The sequence below is a fragment of the Dendropsophus ebraccatus genome, chromosome 6 (assembly GCF_027789765.1).
Source record: "Dendropsophus ebraccatus isolate aDenEbr1 chromosome 6, aDenEbr1.pat, whole genome shotgun sequence".
Lineage (NCBI taxonomy): Eukaryota > Metazoa > Chordata > Amphibia > Anura > Hylidae > Dendropsophus > Dendropsophus ebraccatus.
This window is the reverse complement of record NC_091459.1, coordinates 111,393,694-111,419,259: the sequence shown is the minus strand read 5'-3', so window position 1 is coordinate 111,419,259 and position 25,566 is coordinate 111,393,694.

Genomic DNA, 25,566 nt, shown 5'->3' with positions numbered 1-25,566 from the left:
GGTTAAAGGGGTAGTGCGGCGCTAAAAAATTATTCACAGAATAACACACATTACAAAGTTATACAACTTTGTAATGTATGTTATGTCTGTGAATCGCCCCTTCCCGTGTCCCACCCCCCCACCCGTGTACCCGGAAGTGTGTGGTGCATTATACATTACCTGATCCATGTCGAGGGCCGTCCGCCATTTTGTGCCAAATGTCATCTTTGGACGGACGGCCGCATCCCTGCCGCCGTCCCCCCTTTGCCACGTCACAACTGTGCTTAACCGTGATTGGCCGTGTCATCAGCCGCTCAGCCGCGATTGGCTGAGCATAACAGCAGGGGACATAACATTGGCTGAACATAACATAGCAGGGATTCTGCCGTCCGTCCGAAGATGACATTTGGCACAAAATGGCGGACGGCCCTCGACACGGATCAGGTAATGTATAATGCACCACACACTACCGGGTACACAGGCGGGGGTGGTGGGACACGGGAAGGGGGCGATTCACAGACATAACATACATTACAAAGTTGTATAACTTTGTAATGTGTGTTATTCTGTGAATAATTTTTTAGCGCCGCACTACCCCTTTAAGGACTTTCTACAATTGTGCAGATCCAAAAAAAAAAGAAAAGGCTGCAAGGGTCCATAGAGCCATTTGGGACCTTATTATAGACTCTGCCTGAGGAACTACTATCCTCAGCTGCCTTAGACTACTTTACCCATCCTTTTGTGGGCAATGCTGGTGTGTCACAGCAAGGGCAGTGGATTTGCTGAACCACCGCTAGGTATTTCATAAGCTGCACCAGGAAGCGGAGTCTAAGAGGCTGCTGGTTCTTACCAGTGCGTACCTCAATGCGGGTTGGATTTGCTGTGGCAGGCAACCCCCAGGTCGCTACCCCTGGCTTGGCTTGCTAACGACGGCAGGCGAGATGCAAATTGACAGGAAAGCTGACAGGAACAAAGCAGAACTCATGGCTGGAAAAAGGACAGCAGTCACAGGCTAGAACCACAGGCAGCAGACACAGGCAGGAATCACGGACAGCTTGGACCACATGCTATGAGAAGCATGCAAAGGCTCCAACAGGGAATAACAGGGCAGGTGCACATTTATAGGGGAGGTGATTAGATGCACAACCAACTAGGGATGTACTGTCTCTTTAAATATGTGAGGACGGTGAACAGGACCGTGGAGCGGGGAGGCACCCCAAGGGACTGAAGAGGTAGCTGCGCCAGGCCCGGTCACATGAGCTCTAGCGACCGCAGACAGAGGAGGGCATAGAGAGAGGTTGCTGTGGCGGCCTGGAGCACAGGATGCCACCGCAGCCCTAACATGGTGCAGGTTGAACAGTGATGTCTATAACCATACCATAATGTTGACCATAGAAACTTCTAGACAGATTTATTCTTCAAAGTAAAAAGCTAGCCATACGTGTTAGATTAATGTTAGCTAAACTCTCCAATTTCAGTCAGCCTGAATATCTAATATCTATGGGTCTGCACCCTCCCTTGACACCAAATGTTAGAAAAGATAAGCCACATGCATATAGCTATCCTTACAGCAATTCTATTTGTTTTCTTACTTTTCTCCTAACATACAATACTATACCGATTTTATGTGTATTTCTTTATTTTTTTGCTTGTATACTGATTCTTCATGGACCATATGGTCTGCAGCTACTTCAATTAAATTACGAGTACACTGAAGAGAATATGACATAGTGATATACTCTATGATGCCAACACAGTATTTTGTAGGGCCGCTAGAACTGCACTTTAAACAAGGTAGCAGAACAAGCAATGCCTGCCTCTAGTGCATTGTTAAGGCAATGTTCCTTGTCACACAGTAATAGACATTTATTATGTGACAGATGCCATTGTAAACACTTAGGGCCACATGTATCATCCGGCGAATGGATGATTTTCGGCGGAAAGTGCCGATTTGCGTCTTTTTTTCAGCAAAAATGGCGGATTTGCGAATAAAATATTCGCAAATCGGCACTTTCCGCCGAGTACGCCAGGGGGCGGAAAGGGGGCGGAAAAGGGGCGGAGAGTGGGCGGAACGGAGGGCGCGGACTCAGAGTCCGCGCGATTTATCATCCGTTCCGCCAAAATGTATGCCGAAAACCTACTCCAGTCCTTAGCTGGCGTAGGTTTTCGGCGGTGCGCATCGGCGCGCACGGGATTTATGTAGAGGCAGTCCACCTCTACATAAATCTCCGTAGCGCCGGAGCTGCGGGGGCATTTTTACGTCCGGCGTAAAAAACGCCGGACTTAATAAATGCCTCCCTTAGTAGATATCTCCAAAGAACAAGCATGTGATGCCAGGAAATGAACTGCACAAACCAGGAGAATCTATGACAGATACATGCTATGGAAAGGATGGCCATGGAAAGTACCAGAGAGTACATGTTATAGATAAGGACACTAAAGACTGGCAGAAAAAGGGAATGGCAGGAAGGCAAATAAAGTGGCATTTTGTAGGATTTTTTTTTTAATTAGCTGAAATGCTATACAGATTTGTAAATTATCTACAGTACTGTGCAAAAATTTTAGGCAGGTGTGATGGAAAATGCTGCCAAGTAACAATGCATTCAAAATAGAAATTTAATTAGCAATATGTAAAGTGAATGAACAGAAGAATAATTTAAATCAAATCAATATTTGATGTGGCTGCCCTTTGCTTTGAAAAAAGCCTTAAAGGGGAACAACAGATAGAGAAAATTATTTTCTATTAAAAAGTACATTAAAAGTTATATAGGTGTCTCTATATAATTTATTACTGTGTCTGTGCAGTTCTGCCACCCTGGTAGTTGGTTGGCATCCAGAAAGTGAAGAAAACTGGCCTCTCGGCAATTCACTTCAGTCCCCTGTTCCCTCTGCTGCTCTACTACCTCAGGAAACAGAGGTCATGTGACCACTGTCTCACATTGGGTTTGTTTGCTGAGCATAGAAGTATAATGCAGATGAGACAGGAGGCGGGGTGTAAGTGGAGAGGGGACAGGGTGGGTTAAGAAGGAGGGCAGGGTGTGGACGGAAAGAGGTGTGGCACCAATGTGAGGTAGAGGGGGTGGGGCATATGTGGGAGGGGGAAGGGTCACAAGGTGGGAAAACCAGGACATTATAAGCGTGCAGCGCAAAGACTACTTGGAGATGTAGTCTGAAAGCAGTGTTCAGAAATAGGAACAGCAAGAGATATGGAGCATGCAGAAAACTGCATTAGATGAGCAGGACTACTGTACAACCACATGAAAAGTGTCAGGGGGAACATAGGTAAGAACTCTGCACTGTTTAGAATTTTTTTTTTTTTTTTTACAAAGCTGCCTTTATCTTTTACTGGTGCCCATCAAAACACAGCAATCACTGAGCTCAAGGAGATCAGCGACAAAAAAACTCACTCAAAAGTCTCCAATTGCCCCGTAAAAATTTTTATATGCAAAAAAGGGTCCGTGGAGCCTCAGTTACGAGTCTCAAAACACGTGTTTTGAGACTCGTAACTGAGGCTGCACTGACCCTTTTTTTTGCATATTTACTGGTGCTTATGCATCTTCCTCCCTATGCCGCCCGGTGCCCGTGACTCTCCCTCCCTCCCCCTGCTACCTGGTGCCGTGCAGCAGGGTGAGCGGCAGATAAGGAGCGCTCATCCTGCTGAGGGAGAAGAGCACACATGCACCAGGCAGCACTGGGAATGAGGGAGGGAGATGCACAGGCACCGGTCAACATGGGGAGAGTGGAAGATGCACGGGCATCGGGCATCACAGGGAGGGGGGGCGGGGATGATTTCACTACATATACTTTCTACATAGACTTTTACTTCCATAATTCAACATATACTGTGCCCCCTGCTGGACCCTTCAAGTATATTAAGGGGGTTGAGACATCACTTTTTGAAATTTAAGCCTGCCTGATCTACTAAATTGAGGGAAATAGCACTATATGTGCATTTCCTATAATTAGTGTACATTAGGAATTTGTCTTTACTTTATGTAATAACATATTAAAAAAATAGATATTGCCTGGAGTTCCCCTTTAAATGAGGCTCCACAGACTCTTTTTGTATATTTGTATTTTCTAGGGAGCAATGCACCTAGAATTTCACCGGATTAAGGATTAACTTTAACCGGAAGCTGACAGCGATCAGTGATCTGTTTCCTGCAGGCAACAGTAAGGCATAGTGGAGTTCACTGTATGTTTGGGGGCTGCATTTTAGCAAATAGACTTAGCAATATGGTCAGGATTGAAAAGGGCCTATAGCCAGCTCATTTAAAACACATAGAAACATAAGAGAATTTCTGCAGAAAAACACCATCTAGTTAAAGGGTACTCAACAACTTTTAGTGAAGGTTCACTTACCGGGGTCTATTGTCAGGTAAAGATCTGAGCTGAACATCAGTAGTAAACGTGTTGTTTTCTTAACGTTTCACAAACGTTGTTGAACTATTTACCTACAGAATTGATGTTTATCAGTGAAAAAACTGGCATTTTTTTCTCTATTACCAGCCATTATATAGTGACCCTGTGTGCTTCCACAGTAGTATATAGCCCCCCTGTGAGCTCCCCCAGTACTATATAGTCCCCCTGTGTGCTCGACCAGTAGTATATAGCCCCCCTGTGCACTCTTCCAGTAGTACATAGCCCCTGTGTGCTGCCCCCAGTAGTATATAGCCCCCCCTGTGCAGTCCCTAAATTTTATATAGCCCCTCTGTGTGCTCTTCCAGTTGTATATAGCCCCCCTGTGTGCTCCCCCAGTAGTATATAGCTCCCATGTGTGCTTCCCCAGTAGTATAGAGCCGCCTGCTTTGTGCTCCCAGTAGTATATAGACCCCCTATGGGCTCCCCCAGTAGTATACAGACCCCCTGTGTGTTCGCCCCGTTTGTATAGAGACCCCTTTGTGCTCCCCCAGTAGTATATAGACCCCCTGTGTGTTCCCCCCGTTTGTATAGAGACCCCCTGTGTGCTCCCCCCGTTTGTATAGAGACCTCCTGTGTGCTTCCCCATTTGTATAGAGAGCCCCTGTGTGCTCCCCCTGTTTGTAGAGACCCCCTGTTTGCTCCCCCTGTTTGTATAGAGACCCCTGTGTGCTCCCCCTGTTTGTATAGAGGCCCCCTGTGTTACCTCATTTGTATAGAGACCCCCCTGTGCTCCCCCGTTTATATAGAGATCCCCTATGTGCTCCCCCCCGTTTATAAAGACCCCCGCTGTGTGCCCACCAGTAGTATGTAGCCACCCTGTGCTCCCCCTCCCATATAGCAAATAACATAAAAAAAACAAACACTTATACTCACCTGAGTCTGGGCGTCTCCTCTTCTTTTCACTCTTGTGGCCGCACTGCAGCAGATAAGTACTGGAAGCCTGAAATATTTCAAATGTTGCTGATTTATAAATCTGTATAACTTTCTGATAACTGTTGATTTTGGGGGAAAAAAACTCCAAAATACCCCTTTAGGGTATAAACCCACACACCGTATATGCAGCGTATTTACTACTGCGATACGCAGCAAATACGCAGCAAATACGCAGCAGATTAAATCTAAATAGCTGAACACAGCATCAAATCTTCACCATCACATCTGCTGCATATTTGCTGCGTATACGGTGTGTGGGTTTATACCCTTAAAGAGAACCAATCACCTAAAATTTACTATCCCTACTATGCCTTTGCAGTCTGTATCTTATTCTTTACCTAATTCCTCTTCCTCTGTGCAGTAATGCTGGGCTCCGCCATCTTGATGACATCACGCTGGAACGCACCGCTGGAACGCACGTGACGTCATCAAGATGGCGGCGGCCGGCATTAATGCACCGGAACAAAGGAGCAGGTAAAGTATAAGATACAGATTGCAAATGCAGTCTGTATCTTTATGAAGTCTATTTATGAAGATACAGACTACATTTGCAGTCTGTATCTTATACTTTACCTGCTCCTTTGTTCCGGTGCAGTAATGCCGGACGCCGCCATCTTGATGACGTCATGTGCGTTCCAGCGGTGCGTTCCAGCGGTGCATTCCAGCGTGACGTCATCAAGATGGCGGCGCCCGGCATTACTGCACCGGAACAAAGGAGCAGGTAAAGTATAAGATACAGACTGCAAATGCAGTCTGTATCTTCATAAATAGACTTCAGAAAGATACAGACTGCCTTTACAGTCTGTATCTTATACTTTACCTGATCCTCTGGTCCGCTACAGCAAGGCCCGCGCCGCCATCTTTATTACGCTACTTGATTTCCACCGCTGGAATGCAAGTGACGTATTCAAAATGGCGGCGAGCGGCCTTCCTGCACCGAACAAGAGGATCAGGTAAAGTATAAGATACAGACTGCAAAGGCAGTCTGTATCTTAATAAATAGACAAAATGAAGATACAGACTGCCTTTGCAGTCTGTATCTTATACTTTACCTGATCCTCTGGTCCTCTACAGCAAGACCGGCGCCGCCATCTTGATTTAGTCTCTTGCGTTCCAGCGGTGGATGACGGGAGCTTCCTGTCTCGCGCCGGCTCTTTTGAAAAGAGCCGGCGCGAGATAGGAAAGTAAAAAGTAAATATTTTAAAAACACGGCCAAAAAAGTAATCAATTATATTTACAAATATTAATAAAATAAGTAAATACGTCTAATTAGGGAACAATTTTTTTTTTTTATTTTCATCGATGATTGGTTCTCTTTAAGTGAATGATTGTCCACAGCTATCATATAGAAATTCAAGTACAAAGAGTGATGGCACATTCTTAGACCCAAGGATTTAGCATTATTTATTTATTTATTTTTATTACATAGAGATAATACATTGAAAAGTAGAATAATAGAGTCTTGTCTACTGTATATGTAAGACAAGGAGTAAAAAAACAGGACTTAAAAAAAATCACTGTAGTAGTTATATTACAAAACTATGCCTACGAAGATTCCTTTGTTATACACATTGCACATTTGTAATACATAACCACAGAGATTTTTTGCTATGTTGCTATGTTTTTCAGAAGTTAATTTAAATATGTAAAATCCTTCCAGTTCGTAACATTAGAGAATTCAGGTCGTTCATTTCCCAAAGAAGCTTTTGTGTTGTTCATTTAAGTTACAAGCAATACAAATCTTTCCATCTAAAGCTCAAATTTTCTCTTCCTAAAAAATGTTTTTCTCAACCCTCGGGTGGTTCACATCTGAACAGCAGCCCAAGGTCTGGTCAACCTTACGCAGCTGCTTCTCTCCTCTCTCATTCACAACCCATTTAAACCCATGGAGATTGCCAGTATCTTGTTCTCTTTCATCAACACACCAACTTATACTGTACGTTGACTCCAACAATGCCGAGCGCTGAGCTTCCCACCCTTCCCCTGTAGAAGATGACAGTAGAACGGCCTCTTGTATATAAAAAAGGCATTTGTCACCACTGTCTGCAGCTAATGAAAGCCAGTGATAACCCCCTTGGGCGGCTTGTCATAAGATCTGATGTTTTCTCAGAGCTTCTGTTTCTTCGTCTCATCTTCGTCCTTCTTTGTCAAGATGGAAATTCCAAGTCATTTAGAACACAACAGTCGAGGCCTTATCTCTCATATCGGCCTAAAGGAATAATAAATTAAGATTGTGCTTTATTATTTATCTAATATATGAAATATTTAAGCCTTACTATTAAGATAAACGTCTTTTTCTATACGGGGGGAAATTGCGAGGGATTCCGATACGCTTTAACCAACATCTCGGCAACAATTTGTGCTGTTTACATGAAATTCAACTCCATTATAATGAGGTGTGACACAACTTCAGGGTGTTCGGTAAATGGCTAAATCAACTTAATCCTGGATTCTAATTAAGGGATTAGGAGCGGTAGCTACATATGAAGGCACATTTTAGGCTACATTCACACCTGCTCCAATTACTTTTCAAGAGCACTGGGATAAATGATTTTACTTTCTAATTGTGGCTTATTTTATTTTCTGTGTGATTATGAAGGCAGCCATATTACCTGAGCTCTTACTCTATGGTCTATTAACTGAATTTAAAGATATGCTTTACAGCAGGCAGATAGACCATAGAGACATGTAGTTGGGAAATGGCTCATTGACTTCTATGAGAAATCTGTGGGGAAGAAGAGCTGTGACCATCACCTATTGTAGGTAAAACATCCTTTGTAATCTACCTCCATCTTTGTAATGCTGCTTTTACACTGTGTTTAACTGGAAACAGGTGTACCCCCCCCCCCCCCCCCCAGTGTCACTTAACTGGTGTAGCTTTGGGCCACTCTTGAGGGTATTTTATTGATAACCCACCTAGTTTTTGCCTTTAAAGCAAATATACCATCGGGCACATTGTTTTAAGATTTTAACACGAATACACTGGAGCCGATGTGGGGATGCCGCTGCTGAGGTCCTTTCTTTTTTTTTAACCTTGGCCCAGTTCGAGCGCATGACACCGGTGTATTCCCAGGCATCAGTCCCGCCTGAAGCACTGGAGATGGGCCCGCCCCCAGCGTGATGTTCTGCCCTGCCCTTTGTGACACGGCTCCATTAGAATTAATGGAGCTATGCAATGCACCTATGTATATAACCATGAGGCTCCTAATAGGCTGTTATAGTTAAATCCAGTGCATGGACAGAACAAGCAGACACTGGCTTTCTCCTCTGCCAGTCACTGTTGTGGCTGCACACATGATTCTGCCTTTGGCCACAAGAGAATTATTTTTGGCCACATCACCAAGTATATTATAGTATGTAGGGGAGGGGGGCCCCATACAGTTTTTTGCTATGGGGCCCCATGAATCCTAGCTACGCCCCTGATGACACCCTTAACATGGTCAAAGACAAACACAGAGTGGCCATAACAGACAGCTTAGATTCATGGTCATACACGGGGAGGCAATATAGTATCAGGCAGAGGTCATACACTGTAAGAGAAACTCAAAACTAGTATTTTACTATTGAACACTAGACAGGCTAAGGACCTATTGCTCAGATGCAGATAATATCACATGTAGGCCCTTTAAATATAAGGCAGAACACATGCACATGTCATATGGGTGGAACAGGGAACTATAGAGGCAAGGGGAGCAGCAGCATGAAGAGAAGAGGTGCATAGACTGTGACATTGGAGCCAGGGGCTATGTCTTCCCGTATGTCATCCAGGAGGTACTATATGCCAACAGATATGGACCACTGGCACTATAATTTATTTGCAACATATGTTGGAGGAATGTTTCATGAGGTTTCCTTGATATACAGTATGCTTCCCTAGATGTCCCTAATGGCTGTCACAACATAGGCTTCCATGTTTAAAAAATGTATACTGCATGATTTACTGAATGATACTACAGCAGCTGCCAAGGCTAATAAAATAATGGGATGCATCAAAAGAGGTATAGATGCTAAAGATGAGAATATAGTTTTGCCTCTTTATAAATCACTAGTCAGACCACATATGGAATACTGTGTACAGTTTTGGACACAGCTGAACTGGAGCGGGTACAGAGGAGGGCAACAAAGGTCATTAAGGGAATGGGTGGGTTACAGTACCAGGACAGGTTATCAAGCTTGGGGTTATTTACGCTAGAAAAAAGACGTCTTAGGGGCGATCTGATCACAATGTACAAATATATGAATGGACAGTGCAGAGATCTTTGTAGTGATCTTTTTACTCCTAGGACTGTAACTATGACAAGGGGGCATCCTCTACGTCTAGAGGAAAGAAGATTTCATCATCAGCATCGACGCGGGTTCTTTACTGTACGAGCGGTAAGACTGTGGAACTCTCTGCCACATGATGTTGTCATGGCCGATTCATTAAATAAGTTCAAGGGAGGCCTGGATGATTTTCTTGCACAATATAATATTACAAGTTATGGGCAGTAGATTTCCAGTGATATGTTGATCCAGGGATTATTCTGGTTGCCATTGGAGTCGGGGGGGGGGGGGTTCTCCCTGTGGTGGGGCAATTGTCGTCTGCCTCATGGGGGTTTTTGCCTTCCTTGGATCAACACAGTAGGGTTCCCCTAGGTTGAACCTGATGGACTCTTGTCTTCTTTCAACCTTATTTACTATGTTACTATGTTACTATTTCTACAGAATGTCTCTGTATGGGAAAGTGCATCAGACCATCGCAATTCTGTACTGAAAAAAAAAGATATACCAATGTATTCCAGCCCATCACAGGCATAAAGGCTACTCTTTTGGCTTCTGTCTGGTGAAAGGCGGCCTACGGTTATGTTTGACATATGTGCCAGGACCTTTCCCGATGCCTACAGCAAACAGAGACTGAAAGTGTAATTTAAGAGCAACCTAATAGAGGTTTTACCACTAATTGTACTCCTACTGATGATAATAATGAGATGACTGCTGAGAAGTGATCTCTACAGAACAGGAAGTGTCAGCTTATTGTGACAGCAAGTGGACTGTCTGAGCACTGCAAGCTTTCAGGGTTATATGCAAATATACATAATAATATGAAAAGTTAGAGAAAAAATCAGTTCAAGAAATAATACTTTTAACATGAAAATCAGATTAAGGTTACAAACCCACTTGCCGGATCTGCAGCGAGTCTCCTTGCTGCGTTTTTGCAGGGAGACTCGCTGCAGATCCCGGCCCTATACTTTCAATAGCAGAGAAACTCGCAGCAGGGATGTACATCCCTGCTGCGATTTTGTCTGCAGCCCGCCCCATTAACCCCCCGGCCGCCGGACATTATACATTACCCGGTCCCCGTTTCTGCTTGCTTCGGGGCTCCCGGTGTCTTCATGGCCCGCCCGGCCAATCAGTGCGCTGCGGCGGGGCAGCGCACTGATTGGCCGGGCGAAACATGCCGGGAGCCGCTGAAGCAAGCAGGAGCCGGGATCAGGTAATGTACGATCGCCCCCAGCCCCGCAGCCCCCCGCCGCACGATCGCCCCCAGCCCCGCAGCCCCCGGCCGCACGATCGCCTGCAGCCCCGCAGCCCCCGGCCGCAAGATCGCCCGCAGCCCCCGGCTGCACGATCGCCCGCTGGGGGCGATCGTGCGGTCGGGGGCTGCAGGGCTGCAGGCGATCGTGCGGCCGGGGGCTGCGGGGCGATCGTGCGGCCGGGGGCTGCGGGGCTAGGGGCGATCGTGCAGCCGGGGGCTGGGGGCGATCATGCGGCCGGGGGCTGCGGGGCTGGGGGCGATCATGCGGTCGGGGGCTGCAGGGCTGGGGGCGATCGTGCGGCCGGGGGGCGATATACATTACCTGATCCCGGCTCCTGCTTGCTTCAGTGGCTCCCGGCACGTTCCGCCTGGCCAATCAGTGCGCTGCCCCGCCGCAGCGCACTGATTGGCCGGGCGGGCCGTGAAGACACCGGGAGCCCCGAAGCAAGCAGGAACGGGGACCGGGTAATGTATAATGTCCGGCGGCCGGGGGGTTAATGGGGCGGGCTGCAGACAAAATCGCAGCAGGGATGTAAATCCCTGTTGCGAGTTTCTCTGCTATTGAAAGTATAGGGCCGGGATCTGCAGCGAGTCTCCCTGCAAAAACGCAGCAAGGAGACTCGCTGCAGATCCGGCAAGTGGGTTTGTAACCTTAAGACATTTAAGACTTTTTGTGGTAATGTATTCGCTGTAAATGAGGATGATATCTCACAAAAAAAAGTTAAGCTAGGCTTGCTTTTCACCCCACCTCTTGTTAATGAATTAAATTTTTTTACATTTACATATATGGTGATGAGTGGACCAGTAGATATTAGGATTCGACCGATTCTTTTGGAACTTGTAAAAAAAAAAAAAAATTGACGACCCACACTTTTATCTGAACTTTTGCACAAACCTCATTAAAGTCAATAGGGACCTGAGCTTTGGGCCATAAAAATGGTTTTAAAAAGAGTATTGGAACGTCTAGAGGTCTGCAGATGAAACCAAAATGTAGGTTTATATGAATTGAATTTTTTATTAGAGTGATACTATGGCTGGGTTCACACTACGTATATTTCAGTCAGTATTGTGGTCCTCATATTGCAACCAAAACCAGAAGTGGATTGAAAACACAGAAAGGATCTGTTCACACAATGTTGAAATTGAGTGGATGGCTGCCATATAACAGTAAATAACTGCCATTATTTCAATATAACAGCCGTTGTTTTAAAATAACAGCAAATATTTGCCAATAAATGGCGGCCATCCACTCAATTTCAACATTGTGTGAACATATCCTTTCTGTGTTTTTAACTCACTCCTGGTTTTGGTTGCAATATGAGGACCACAATACTGACTGAAATATACGTAGTGTGAACCCAGTAAAACTGCAACAAGTGACTAATATCAAAATTAAACTGGTGCGACCTTCTGCAGTGGGGTGAGAGGAGAGCAGTGGTGAGAATGCAGAGCAAGCAATGGGGTTATGATGAGATTCTAGACCTCACATGGACTGAAGCCCATGAGAGTCTGGAGAAGAGGTGGTGGACATACAGCCATCAAGTGGCCTGTAACTAGTTGGTCGGCTGGTACAGGCCACCACGCTCAGGGCACAGCGAAGCCAGCTAAAAGGAGCTCACTAGTGTGGCATCTCCACAGGGAAAGTGCTGACAACAAGACATGGGTGGTTCACAGGTTTTTCCATCAGAAAGGGGTTGTGGTTTGTAAAATAAAGTAAAAAAGGTTAACAACTGGGGTAGGGTAGATAACAACTAGGGTGGGTATTGGTAACAATTGAGTTAGGTAGCATTAACAACTACCTAACCCCATCCCGCACAATCACGTACTGGCACATCCTATTCTGCATGTTGTTCCGGCAGATGGATGTGCTGCTATGTGACTGGGAGCTGCACCCATACCATCAGTGGGGGGAGGGGGGTATGTCAGTGATAGCTGGGTAATTGCCACAAGTGTCGAGACCAGGGCCATACCCGGAGCTTGGAAGTCAACCCTCTGATCGCACTGAGAATTCTCCCTCTGCTCCCTACCGGGGCTGTGAAGAGTGATCGCACAGATCAAATGGCTGCTATGACAACAGGAGGCCTCCCTGAGGCCTCCTGTGTCATAGCTACGAAAGCTGATCAAGCTCACCCTAAGGCCACATTCACATGTCCATAATTCTGCGGACCCTTTGGGTGGGGAAGCCCTGTAATGTAGTGTTTCAGCCATGCGGCTCTGTCATTAGGAAAAATGGCACAAACTTAGAAGGGAGGGTTAGCATGGGTACAAAGTGGAATATCCTCATGAGTACTGCACAACAGCAATGTATTGCATTGCAACTAGAAGATTCTGGATAAGTATGTGTACACAAGTCTCTGGGAATGAGCAATAGTTCCCCATTTAACTTCTGGGTGGCTTAATTGGACAGATTTTGCCATTTTCTGTCCACACTTTTTCTGCCCTGGTGTGGCGCCACCTGGTGTTCACAGTGTATTATAACAAAGTTCACGTACACACGTCACTTTTCTCCCCGCCAGGTCTCTGCACCGCAATCCTTTTTTCACTGCACTGTGGCCAAGTAGTATCATTTACTGCCCTAGTTGCTTGCTTGATTTCTAAAGAAGCACTTACTATGGATAACACATAGTCTATATAAGATGGCACTATATTGTCAGGTTCCAGTAGAGGAAGGAGACTGATTCTCTCCAGAGCCTACCATCAGCACCATGGATAAACACCAGCACCAATGGGAACCCAGGGCAGTAGAAAAAAAAAAAAAAAGAGAGAAGGATGAGAAATGTATTTTTATGGTAGAGACATTGCAAATGACTGTAAACAGCTATTAACAGCCTTTCAGGACCTATGGTATGAAAATGATTCATGGGGAAACCCTTTTAATTAATGATGATAATTAGTGTCAGGCTTATGCAAAGATAACCCATGTATTTGCATACATTTGCAACATATACATTTCATTATATAGATTTCTAGCATAGAGTACTTTTGAACCCTATGATTTCCCAAACGTAGCGTGAAAGAGGCCTTGAAGAACATACAAATATCTATTTAATTAGTGCAAGAAGCACAACATGCACTAATAATTCTTAGAAATTAATGGGCTATTTTTTATCATTAATTAAAACATTTATGAGGAAACAAACCACAGTTAAGAAGGAAGCGTCAATCAGTTTCTTGATTTTTTTGGACTCACCTTGTAATTTACAAAACATTTCTGTTTACAAAACATTTCTGAATGAAGCGTCTAAAAATGCTAATTATTCTGCAGTTAAAAGGGAAAGACCTTACTGAGTTGTGGACTTGGGTAATTGAAAAATACATGACCCCAACAAGGGATCTGTCAAATAACATAAAGCAAAGGATTATAAAGGTGGGAATCCAACATGGAGCATGGCAAAAGATGTTGGTTGTTCCCCGTCAACTGTGTGTGTAAAATGTGGTGAAAGTGCTAAGAAATAATATCTAAACAGAAGAGTACAATCTTAAAAAGGGCTAAAGAGAGTGGAGGATTGGATGAAAGTGACATTCAGTAATACATTGCCAAGAAGATGATCCTGGAAGTTTTCTGTGGTTTCTCTTTAAAGAGTGCCTATGGTTAGGGGGGGGGGGGGGGAGACATAACAAATGAAGAGAAGTTCCTACAGTACCAGGAACTAGGTCCAGTTTTTAGACCAGAATGCAGAAGGTGGATGCATGCTGGTTAGCCCACAATCCCAGGTGTGGGCATAGAGACTTTGAATGCATTTTTTTTTTGTATTCCTGATGATGTAATAAACATCTGATTTGGATTACACTACGTATGCAGTTAATCTCCATTCGTTACATGTCAGAGAGACATGTCAAAAGTTTTAAACTCTTTTCTAATTTCATGAATATAAAATAGGTTTGGTGACAACAACCACCACCGCCAATCAATAGATAACGCTGGAAGAAGTGGTATCTCAGGGGTTATATTAAGCTTTTATTGTTGGACAAAGCAGGAGATGGATATAAAATATTTTAGCTTTAGCAGTTTAACGAGTTTTTGTGTGGCTACTTTTTATAATAGCACTAGTACCATGGACAGCTCCAGTATATGTTTCAAAGTGAATGGTTCATCTAGATTTCTTTTTACTGGTTATCTCTAGATACTGAAACATGTTCTTGTTGATAATATGTTTCTATTTTCTGAGGTTATGGGTGCCGCCATCTTTTCTTGATCTGTTTTTATGCGCATTTAGTGAAATTCGGTACAGCAAGTTGTATTACAAAGCCCATGCCAGATAAAAAGTTAAAATTTACCCCCCTTTCCCATTTAAAAAAAAAAAAAAAAAAAAGTAAAATAAATAAATAAAACAAAATAAACATATTTGGTATCTTTGAGTGTGGAATTATACAAACTATTTCAATATAGTTATACTGTTCCCAAGTAAACATGTAAACAAAAAGGGAGGGGGGCTAGGATTGCATTTTTTTGTCACATTATATATCACAAAAAAAGAATATAAAGAGTTTAGAAATTTCCATTAACACCAGTATAGTACCAATAAAATCTATAGGTCATGCTGCAAAAAATAAAAATAAAAAATCCCCCAAACAGCCAAAATAAAAGAGTTATGGCTCATAGAAGACAATGAGGAACAATGCTAGGTGTGACCTGGACATCCATGCATATATGACATTTGGTCATGAAGGGGTTAATAAAAACTTGTAGACAATAGGTAACTTCTTGGTGGTTCAATTAGTTTAGCAGAGCCGAGACTGGGGCAGCTCATTGTGAACCACCACATGTTCTATGATGAATAACTTCATTAACTATTATGGTAATTAAAAGTTACAGTAAAGTGACACATTCAGCTCTGCTATGTCAATAATTGTATTTAACTGTTTATTAGATTTGGATGTACTGGATATTTCCTTCCTAAATTTGGGTTTCTCATTTTTTTCTATAAAAAAAAAAAGAAAAAGCTGTAAAATTATGCATTCTTTTCACTGAAACAAAATGTGCCTTAATTCACACAAGTCTGCTGCGCTGGGAATAATAATCAAATTTCTTTCCAGAATGTTTTTAGAACATGGGAGGAACCTGAAACACCAGGAGGAAATCATTTTTCTACTTTTTCCCCCTAGGATACAGTGCCTTGACCTCAATTATTTTCTAATATAATCATAACAGTGGGTGAACATAAGTTCAGGCTGTGAAACTTTTTAATATATGGCATATTTTTTTACAGTATGCTGTATGTTTATAGTGTATAGATGTAAGCTAAGAACAACACCTTTTCTCTGTAAATTCAATGAATTAGGGCAGGTTTACACAAAATGAGCATCATGTTCAGTCTTAAGGGGGTACTCCAGTGATTTTTTTTTTTTCTTTTAAATTAAGTGGTTTCTGAAAGTTACATTTATTTTTAAACTACTTTTATTTAAAAATCTCAAGTCTTCCAGTTCTTATCAGCTGCTGTATATCCTGCTGAAAATGGTGGATTCTTTTCAATGTGACACGTTGCTCTCTGTTGCCACCTCTGTCCAATACAGAAATTGTCCAGAGCAGTAGTAAAGCCCTATAGAAAACGTTTCCTTCTGTGGGCAGTTCCTGTCTTGGACAGAGATGTCAGAGATGTCAGACTTAAAAGAATAAATAACTTTCTGCAGGTCATACAGCAGCTGATAAGTACTGGAAACCTGGAACCTTACATTTTTAAATTGAAGTAAATTACAAATCTATATAACTTTTTAAAATCAGTTGATAGGGATGGTCCGAACCGAGTTCAGTTCGGGTTCGTACGAACCCGAACCCTCGGTAATGATTCCCGCTGTCTGCCTGCTCCGTGGAGCGGGCAGATCAAGCGGGAGGACCGCCTGGAAAACTGGGATACAGCCATAGCCATAGGCTGTATCCCAGTTTTCAGGGCATTACTCCCGCGGGATCCGCCCGCTCCATGGAGTGGGCAGACAGCGGGAATCTGCTGCCGAGCGTTCGGGTTCATACGAACCCAAATCTTGTCAGGTTCGGACCATCCCTACCAGTTGATTTGAAAGAAAAAGATTTTCACTGGAGTACCCCTTTACACCTGGTAAGTCTGGTGGTAGACATAACCCCATAGGGGGTACTGGTACAGGTAGTAAAGGCACCAGGTCTCTGATACTATAGGGCAAAGGCATCAAGCTCTTGGGCCTCCAGGGGTTGCAAAACTACAATTCCAATCTTGCCTGGACAGCCAAAGCTTAAAGGACAAGTGCCATGAAAAACTTTTTCCCAGTAAGTTATATAACTCTGTAATATGCTTCAATCACCTATCTGCCTCCCTTCCCTGTCTTTCCCCCCCCCTCCACCCCCCACCAGGAAGTGTCCTGACTCACAAAGACCTGATTACTGTTGTCACGGTCACCAGGCAGCTCCTTCTTGTGAGGATGAGTCATCAGCAGGAGGGCTGCTCTAGCTCCTGTTACACCAGCCTCCCCCTCCTTGTCAGGTGACTCTGCTTGCTCAGCTTATCTTTTCTAGTGACATGACTCCTTCACTGAGTCCACGGCAGCAGGAGAGAGGGCATGAGGGGAGGGGGAGAGAGTGTATGAGGGGAAGGGGGAGCTGCCTATGTGCCCGAGTCAGTCAGAGGGAAGATAAGCAAGTGAGATGTGACAAGTGATGGCTTGCAGTTGTTCAGCCAATGGGAGCTGAGCAAGCCTGTCACCTGACAAGGCAGGGGAGGGGGGAGGCTGGTGTAACAGGAGAAGGAGCTGAGAGACGAGCTTGGTGACGGTGACAACAGTAATCAGGTCTGTGTGAGTTAGGACACTTCCTGGTGGGGGGTGGAGGGGGAAAAGACAGGGAAGGGAGGCAGATAGGTGATTGAAGCATATTACAGAGTTATATAACTTTGTAATGTGCTTCAATTACTGGGAAAAAGGTTTTCATGGCACTTGTCCTTTAAGCCATTGCAGTGTCCTGGAACCAGTGTGCCCCTACTGTGTCTTAGTTTCTTTCAGTCAGCACTAAAAATATTTTCTAGAAGGTTCCCTATGCTCCCTGACACTATTGCACTATTTTTTTTTTATGTTAACTTTTCGACTGATCCTGCCAGAGACTATGAGGGAGATTTATCAAAAGGTGTAAAGTTTAGACTGGTGCAAACTGCCCACAGCAACCAATCACAGTTCCTCTTTCCTTTCACCAGAGCTGGAAGCTGAGCTGTGATTGGTTGCTGTGGCCAGTTTGCACCAGTCTAAACTTTGATAAATGTCCCTCTATTTCTCTTACAAATGTCTATAAGTCTACTATGGTTTAAAGAGGGGCAACTACTGTTATAGGGACCAACCTGTAGGTTACACAAGGCAATCGACCAATAGTCAGCAGGATACTTCGGCTTTACTTCCAACTTAACCAGCATGAGGGGGACAGTCTTGATCAGCAGAAGGACTTCCTGCAAATATAAAGAACATAACAGTAGTAAAGAACATAAACTAGGTAACTGTTATGTTCTTTATATTTGCAGGAAGTCCTTCTGCTGACCAAGACTGTCCCCCGCATGCTGGTTAAGTTGCAAAGCCGAAGTACCCTGCTGACTATTAGTCAATTGCCTTGTGTAACCTGAAGGGACTAGCTCCACCCAGTAGCAGATTATAATAGGTCTATAGGTGTGGAGTAAGCAAGCAGAAGTGTGACGCTGGGTCACTTGGTCCAGTGACCCAGGGTCACACTCATGCTTGCTTTTGTACTGGTGTTATTTGGTAGCTATGACAGCTTTTTAGAGATATACAGTATTATCAAACCTTTTCTTATGTTAGCTTTATACAGTATTTGTGTATTATTGTTTTTTAAATATTCTAATATTTGTGATCCTGATACAATGTATTGGGGCTAAGCTGCAGTAACTCAGCATAGCCACTAAATAGTGAAGGACGCCCTTTGCTTTTGGCCCCATTCACAGTGTGGAACAGCTGGTCAGTGGATTTTAGCACCCTGGTCACATATTGATATCCTATGATAGGCCATCAATATGCAGCATTGGAAATACTATAGGGGGCAATAGGGAAATGTGGTTGCAACAGCCCTGCAGTACCTTTGTAGCAAGGTTGTATGTTAGCTTCTGGCTGCCATGACATGCATGTTGTAATAAGGAAAGAGAAAGGCTTCCTATGTGACCCAATGATAATGTGTCTCCAATCACAACGTGTTTGTCATAGAAGTCAGCTGGCTGCATTAATATACCAATAGCATTGTTTGGTCACGGGGCCAAGGTTAACCTCTTGCACTAGGGCCCGAAAGACATTAGCTACACCCCTGGGACTGCTTGAGGTACACAATGTACTCATAGGACCACATAAAGTACAGAATATACTCATAGGACTGCATGAGGTACAGAGTGTATCCATAGAACTGCGTGAGGTACACAATGTACTCATAAGACCACATAAAGTACAGAATATACTCATAGTACTGCATGAGGTACAGAGTGTATCCATAGAACTGCATGAGTTACAGAATGTATCCATAGGACTGCATGAGGTACACAATGTATCCATAGGACTGCATGAAGTACACAATGGACCAATAGTACTGCATGAGGTACAGAGTGTATCCATAGAACTGCATGAGGTAAAGAATGTACCCATAGGACTGCATGAGTTACAGAATGTATCCATAGGACTGCATGAGTTACAGAATGTATCCATAGGACTGCATGAGGCATACAGCGTCCATAGGACTGCATGAAGTACAGAATGTACCCATAGGACTGCATAAGGTACACGGAAATGCAGCCCCCACACCCCTAAATAATGAAGGACAACAATTGGAATAAAAAGGCCGTGGCACTTTATTATGGGTAAACACAATAACAATGTTAAGCCCAATCAATAAATAAATAAATAAATAAATAAATAATAAATAAATAAGTAATAAATACCATACTCAGGGCTTAACGATAAAACCATGTCCGCCCGAAGGCAGGGCGACAATACCCCCCACTAGTAAAGTGCCACGACAAACTTGACTTTAATAAATAAGGGAGGGCGGGAGCAGCAATCTTCTTCTCTCAATCCACGCCGACTGAGCAGCGCAGGGCAGGTTCCCATATAAGTACTGCTTGAATTCTCCCTCACAAACTTAAGAGCCAATCACAAGCGCGGGCAGATAGTTATTTTTAGCTCTCCCTTTTCCCGCACATTTCCCATGGCCAATCACAGTAGGGTCTGTTGCTGGCCAGAAGTCCACACACACCTGAAAGATAAAAGGGGGGGGGGAGGGGAAGAGAGCACAAACCTGACAAGAACAACCGTACCTAATCTAACACTAACAACAATAACTTTACCATAAGGGGATGAGGGGCGCAATTCCGTGTGTCCCCCTTTGATAAAGGGGGGCCCTTTCAGAATGTGCCCATAGGACTGAATGAGGGACAGAATGTGCCTATAGGACTGCATGAGGTACAGAATGTGCCTATAGGACTGAATGAGGGACAGAATGTGCCCATAGGACTGCATGACTTACAGAATGTATCCATAGGACTGCATGAGGCATACAGCGTCCATAGGACTGCATGAAGTACAGAATGTACCCATAGGACTGCATAAGGTACAGAATGTGCCCATAGGACTGAATGAGGGACAGAATGTGCCTATAGGACTGAATGAGGGACAGAATGTGCCCATAGGACTGCATGAGGTACACAAGGTACCTGGTGTAAACTGCCCACAGCAGCCAATCACAGCTCAGCTTTCAGCTCTGGTAAAATTTAAGAGGAGCTGTGATTGGTTGCTCTGGGCAATTTACACCAGGTGTATATTTACACCCTTTCATAAATTTCCCCCAATGTGTCCATAAGACTGCATGAGGTACATCATGTGTCCATAGAATTGCATGAGGAACACATTGTTGCAATAGGACTGCATGAGGTGCACAAAGTTCCCATAGTACTGCATGAGGTACACATTGTTCCCATAGGACCGCATGAGGTACACAATGTTCCCATAGAACTGCATGAGGTGCACAATGTTCCCATAGGACCGCATGAGGTACACATTGTTCCCATAGGACCGCATGAGGTGCACAATGTTCCCATAGGACCGCATGAGGTGCACAATGTTCCCATAGGACCGCATGAGGTACACAATGTTCCTATAGCCATCCATAAGGCCTAAAAGGAATGATTGACGTTTTTAAAATCCATCTCTCTAATACATAAGGAAAGGTTCATCAAAGGTAAAACATTGCTTTAAGCAATTGAGAGCAGTTAACTAAGTACAATGAGAATCTCAAAAACAAATTGCATTTATGAAGAGCTTAATGAAAATCCCAGGGTGTTCTCCCTCAAGTTTCTTTACCGTGAGACAATTTGTGAGCATATTTTGAACAGATTTCTTTTCAATAGCGACCTGTAGAAATGTAGCTAAATATCCCTAATTATGCTGAGAACCTACAAATAACTTCAGCACATCTCACACGCTACATCAGCATATAGCAGTAATGAGCCTCAATTAGACGTCTTATATTATAACCTATCGCAAGCTTTTGATATAAAGAAATATTAAGCCATGAATATCTTCAGATTTATGAAGGATCTGCAATGAGCGTTAATCGGGAAGCGGGGACTGTTTTGCATTAAATAATTATACATAATTCTCTCTATAGTTTATGCGCATGATATGAGTTCTGTAAATGAATCGGTTCTTTAAATCAGAACAAATATCATGAATGCTTACAGCCAATAGCTCCGAGGCAAAACGCGGTAAGTTGTGGTAAAACGTGTGCAGCTTTGATCCATGCTTTTTGATTGTATAGCAATTTGGTGGTCCAGTCAATGCCTGGATAGTTGTCAAGTCTTCCAGTACTTATCAGCTGCTGTATGTCCTGCAGGAAGTGGTGTATTCTTTCTAGTCTGACACAGTGCTCTCTGCTGCCACATCTGTCCATGACAGGAACTGTACAGAGCAGTGACAAATACCTGTAGTAAACCTCTACTGCTCTGGACAGAGGAAGCAACAGAGAGCACTGTGTCAAATTGGAATGTCATGCAGGGCATACAGCAACTGATAAGGAATAGAAGTTTTTGAAATAGAAGTAATTTACAAACTAGATTTCCTTCTTAACCACATCTGTAGAATCCTCAGGGGATGAACAAGAATAATGCCACTGCCTGTTATGGTGCATGGTGTCCCTGGTAGTTAAATGTCCATTTTTTGCCAACATAAAGCCAAGGGGCCTAATTCAACCTAATAAACTGGGTGTAATGGTGATGGAGATGCTAGTCATCATGACAGGGTGATGGAGTGAGCCCTGAACTAAGCCACAGCCTCTGTCCCTGCCCTGCCATCTTGTGCTAGGACCGTAAGTGACAACTGGTCCCTACACTACTGTGCTGGTGCCATCAGGAGGAAAGAGTAATCAAACAGTCTGGGTCAAACACAGTACATGAACCTAAGGCCACGAACAAGCCAGGAGTCAATACCGAGATAACAGAGCAGTACAATTTTAGAAACCAGAGGGATCACTGTAAGCCAAGCCGAGGTCAGGAACATAGTCAGTAGTGAAGTATTAAATCACGAAACAAAGCCGAAGTCAGAGAACAAGCTAAAAGTCAGTAAAACTCAAGGAACGAGCTCAAGAGCTCAAGGAACCCTAGTGTAGCAGAACAGAAACTAAAACTAAAAGTGGTATTACACGGGCCGAGGGGGGCCCGATAATACCTGTAAACGAGCAGCGATCTGCTAGATCGTCGCTCGTTAACTGGGCCTATTACACGGCCCGATAATCGTTAAACAAGGGCTGCAGGGACATCGTTACCGATGTCCTTGCAGCCCTTGTTTAAACTACATACATTACCTATCCCCCGCAGGACCCGGGGAGAAGAAGACCGCAGCAGGGATTAGGAAGGAAATAAAAATAACCCATACTCACCTCTCAGGGTTAGAGATGAGCGAACCTGTCGAGGTTCGGGTTCGTATGAACCTGAACTCTAGGCGTCTGATTCCCAATGTCTGCCGCCTCCGTGAAGAGGGTGGATACAGCCGGAGGACCGCCTGGAAAACTTTTCCACTTTTCCAGGCGGTCCTCCGGCTGTTTCTACCCTCTTCACGGAGGCTGCAGAGAGTGGGAATCAAACGCCGAGAGTTCAGGTTCATACGAACCCGAACCTCGACAGGTTCGCTCATCTCTAACCCTGAGAGGTGAGTATGGGTTATTTTCATTTCCTTCTCAATCCCTGCCACCTGGGTTTTATGAACATTTCCTAATGACCTTAAGCTTAGACCAAATTCGTAAATCTCAAAAGATTTAAAGTTCAATTTAAAGTTCCTTTTGCAGTATCTTGTGTATATACTGAACGTCTATGTGTACGAGTGGTAAGTAAAAGATTAATTAAGTAAATTTTTCTTTTTAAGAAGCTATTTCCCGTACTCTCCATATTTATTCTGGGTCCCCATAGGCCATACCACAGCAGTTCTCACATATCTGTAAGATTACAAAAATGTTCTGGGGTGCCAGGCGTAAGTATAATCCAGCTAATTTTTTACTTATTACATTTTCTTTAAGATGCAATTAAGTCATTGCATTCTTGCCTTAGTCTCTCTTGTCTCCTCACTCCTCTGTGATGTGTATTTAATGTGTATCTTAATGATTTGATTACAATGGGGTAATTACATAATTGCAATTTATTACAAGAAGCTCTCTTGATATTGTGTATTAAGAGAAAGCTTATAAAAGTGAGAGCATTGGATCAGGGAGTAAAGACCAGCTGTTATAAGATAAAATAAAGATCTCATTTAGTTCTTCTTATAAGGCAATGTGTAGACAAATACCATAAGTGTTTGAAGTCGTGCTAAGAAATTTATGAAGAATTCTGGAACATCTGGTTGAATCAGTAATCTGCTGTGCTTCTCTCATCAATACATGACCCCTGGGGGGATCTGAAACCAGTTTAAGGCTATGTTCACACATTGTATCATTTCGTAATAGCATGGCCATTGTTGCAATGGGCAAGAACGGCCGTACTTTGTACGGAAATATACATTGCTTAGCCTTCTACTATGGGATCTATGGGATCACATAGTATACACTCCGTCCGGGATCCCGCGTGGCGATGCAATGAACTGGCATGTCAGTGAACATGGCATTCAGTGAATAGCGGCCTAAGAAAACCATGTCAGTGCACACTATGAAGCAAGTGGCTGCGGCTGTATGCTTCATAGGGTGCAGTGGGGAGTTCTGATGTGGGCACGCACGGATGCGCCCGCATCAGAACTCTGTGGCGTGAAATATCAACTGGCCGGTACTGCAGTACCGGCTGGGATGATCTTTTTAGAGACCGGCTGGTTCACAGAACGGCCGGTCTCTTACGCCATGTGAACATGGCCTTAGTGTTGTCAATAGACTTGTTATTGGCTATACCAAAATAAGTATAGGCTCTATCCAAGTAGCCATGATAGTGTCAGCCTTAGGGTTCAATTGGTGTATCAGGATTAGGCTGGGTTCACCCTGTGCTTTTGCAATCCATTTTTTTTTTCATCAAAATGCATCTGTTTTTAAACGTACACAGAAATGTGGCCAAGTACATTTTTGTGTAAGTTTAAAAAAAAAACGGATGTGTTTTGATCTTTTTTTCTATATATAATGAAAGTCAATGGAAAAATGGATCAAAACGGATGCACACAAATGCTTCCTCTTTTCCAACAGTTTTTTTGCCAAAACCAATGAGAAAAAACGGACTGCAAAAAAGTTGTGTAAACCCAGCCCTATCCCAAAATTATTCAAGGGCAGAGAATGGGAATAAAAAAAGATAGATCTTTGCCTAAATTTCCCCTCCCTCCTGATCCAGCAATATTACTTTTCGTGGCTAAAGGAATGTCTTGGTAACCCTTTAAGGAGACTACAAAGCCTTCTATTTTAAGTTTTGGCTGCTCTACTGACACACTGATTAGTCATTTCAATAAGTAACATTAAGGCTATGTTCACACTACGTAAAACTACGGGCGTAGTTCTCGCCGCAGAACTACGGCCGTAGTTTTGCGGTGTGAGACATAGCCTTGTGTGCAATTGGATCCCGGCCAGAGCGTACACACATCGTATACGCTCCGGCCGGGATCTGTGCGGCGCCGGAAGAAACTAACAGCTCAGTTTTCGGCGGGCGGAATTCAGTGAATTCCAGCCGCAGAAAGACCTGTCAGTTCACACAGTGAAGCGAGCGGCTCTGGCCACTTACTTCGCTGTGGGCTATGGTAAGCTCTGATGCGGGCGCGCGCTGATGCACCCGCATCAGAGCCCTGCGGCCAGAAAGATCATCCGGCCGGTACTTAAAGGGAACCAATCACTGGAAAAAAGCATATAGAGCTTTTGAAATGTGCTGTTAGAGCACACAGCACACTTGCCACACGTGTTTCCATAGCCTCCGTGCCTTCCCCGTGTAAGCCGCAAAGTAACTTTATAAAACTGGCGCCCTGTATGCTAATTACCTGAGGTAGTCACCTGGGCGGTGTTCGGCTAGCAGGTAGTCACGGTCCCCTGGGCGTTCTTCCGCTGTAATTCAAATGGCTGAGTGGCTGTGGCGTCACTCGGGAGCGCGCCGTGCCCAACGTCGGCGCGCTTACGTACTGATGCCGGACGCCGCCGCACATGCGCAGTGCAGCCGCTTTCATTCCGGTTGGACTGCGCCTGTGCAGAATAGCCTCGAACTCTGGCTAACAGGCTATTCGAGGCTATTCTGCACAGGCGCAGTACCGCCGGAATGGAAGCGGCTGCACTGCGC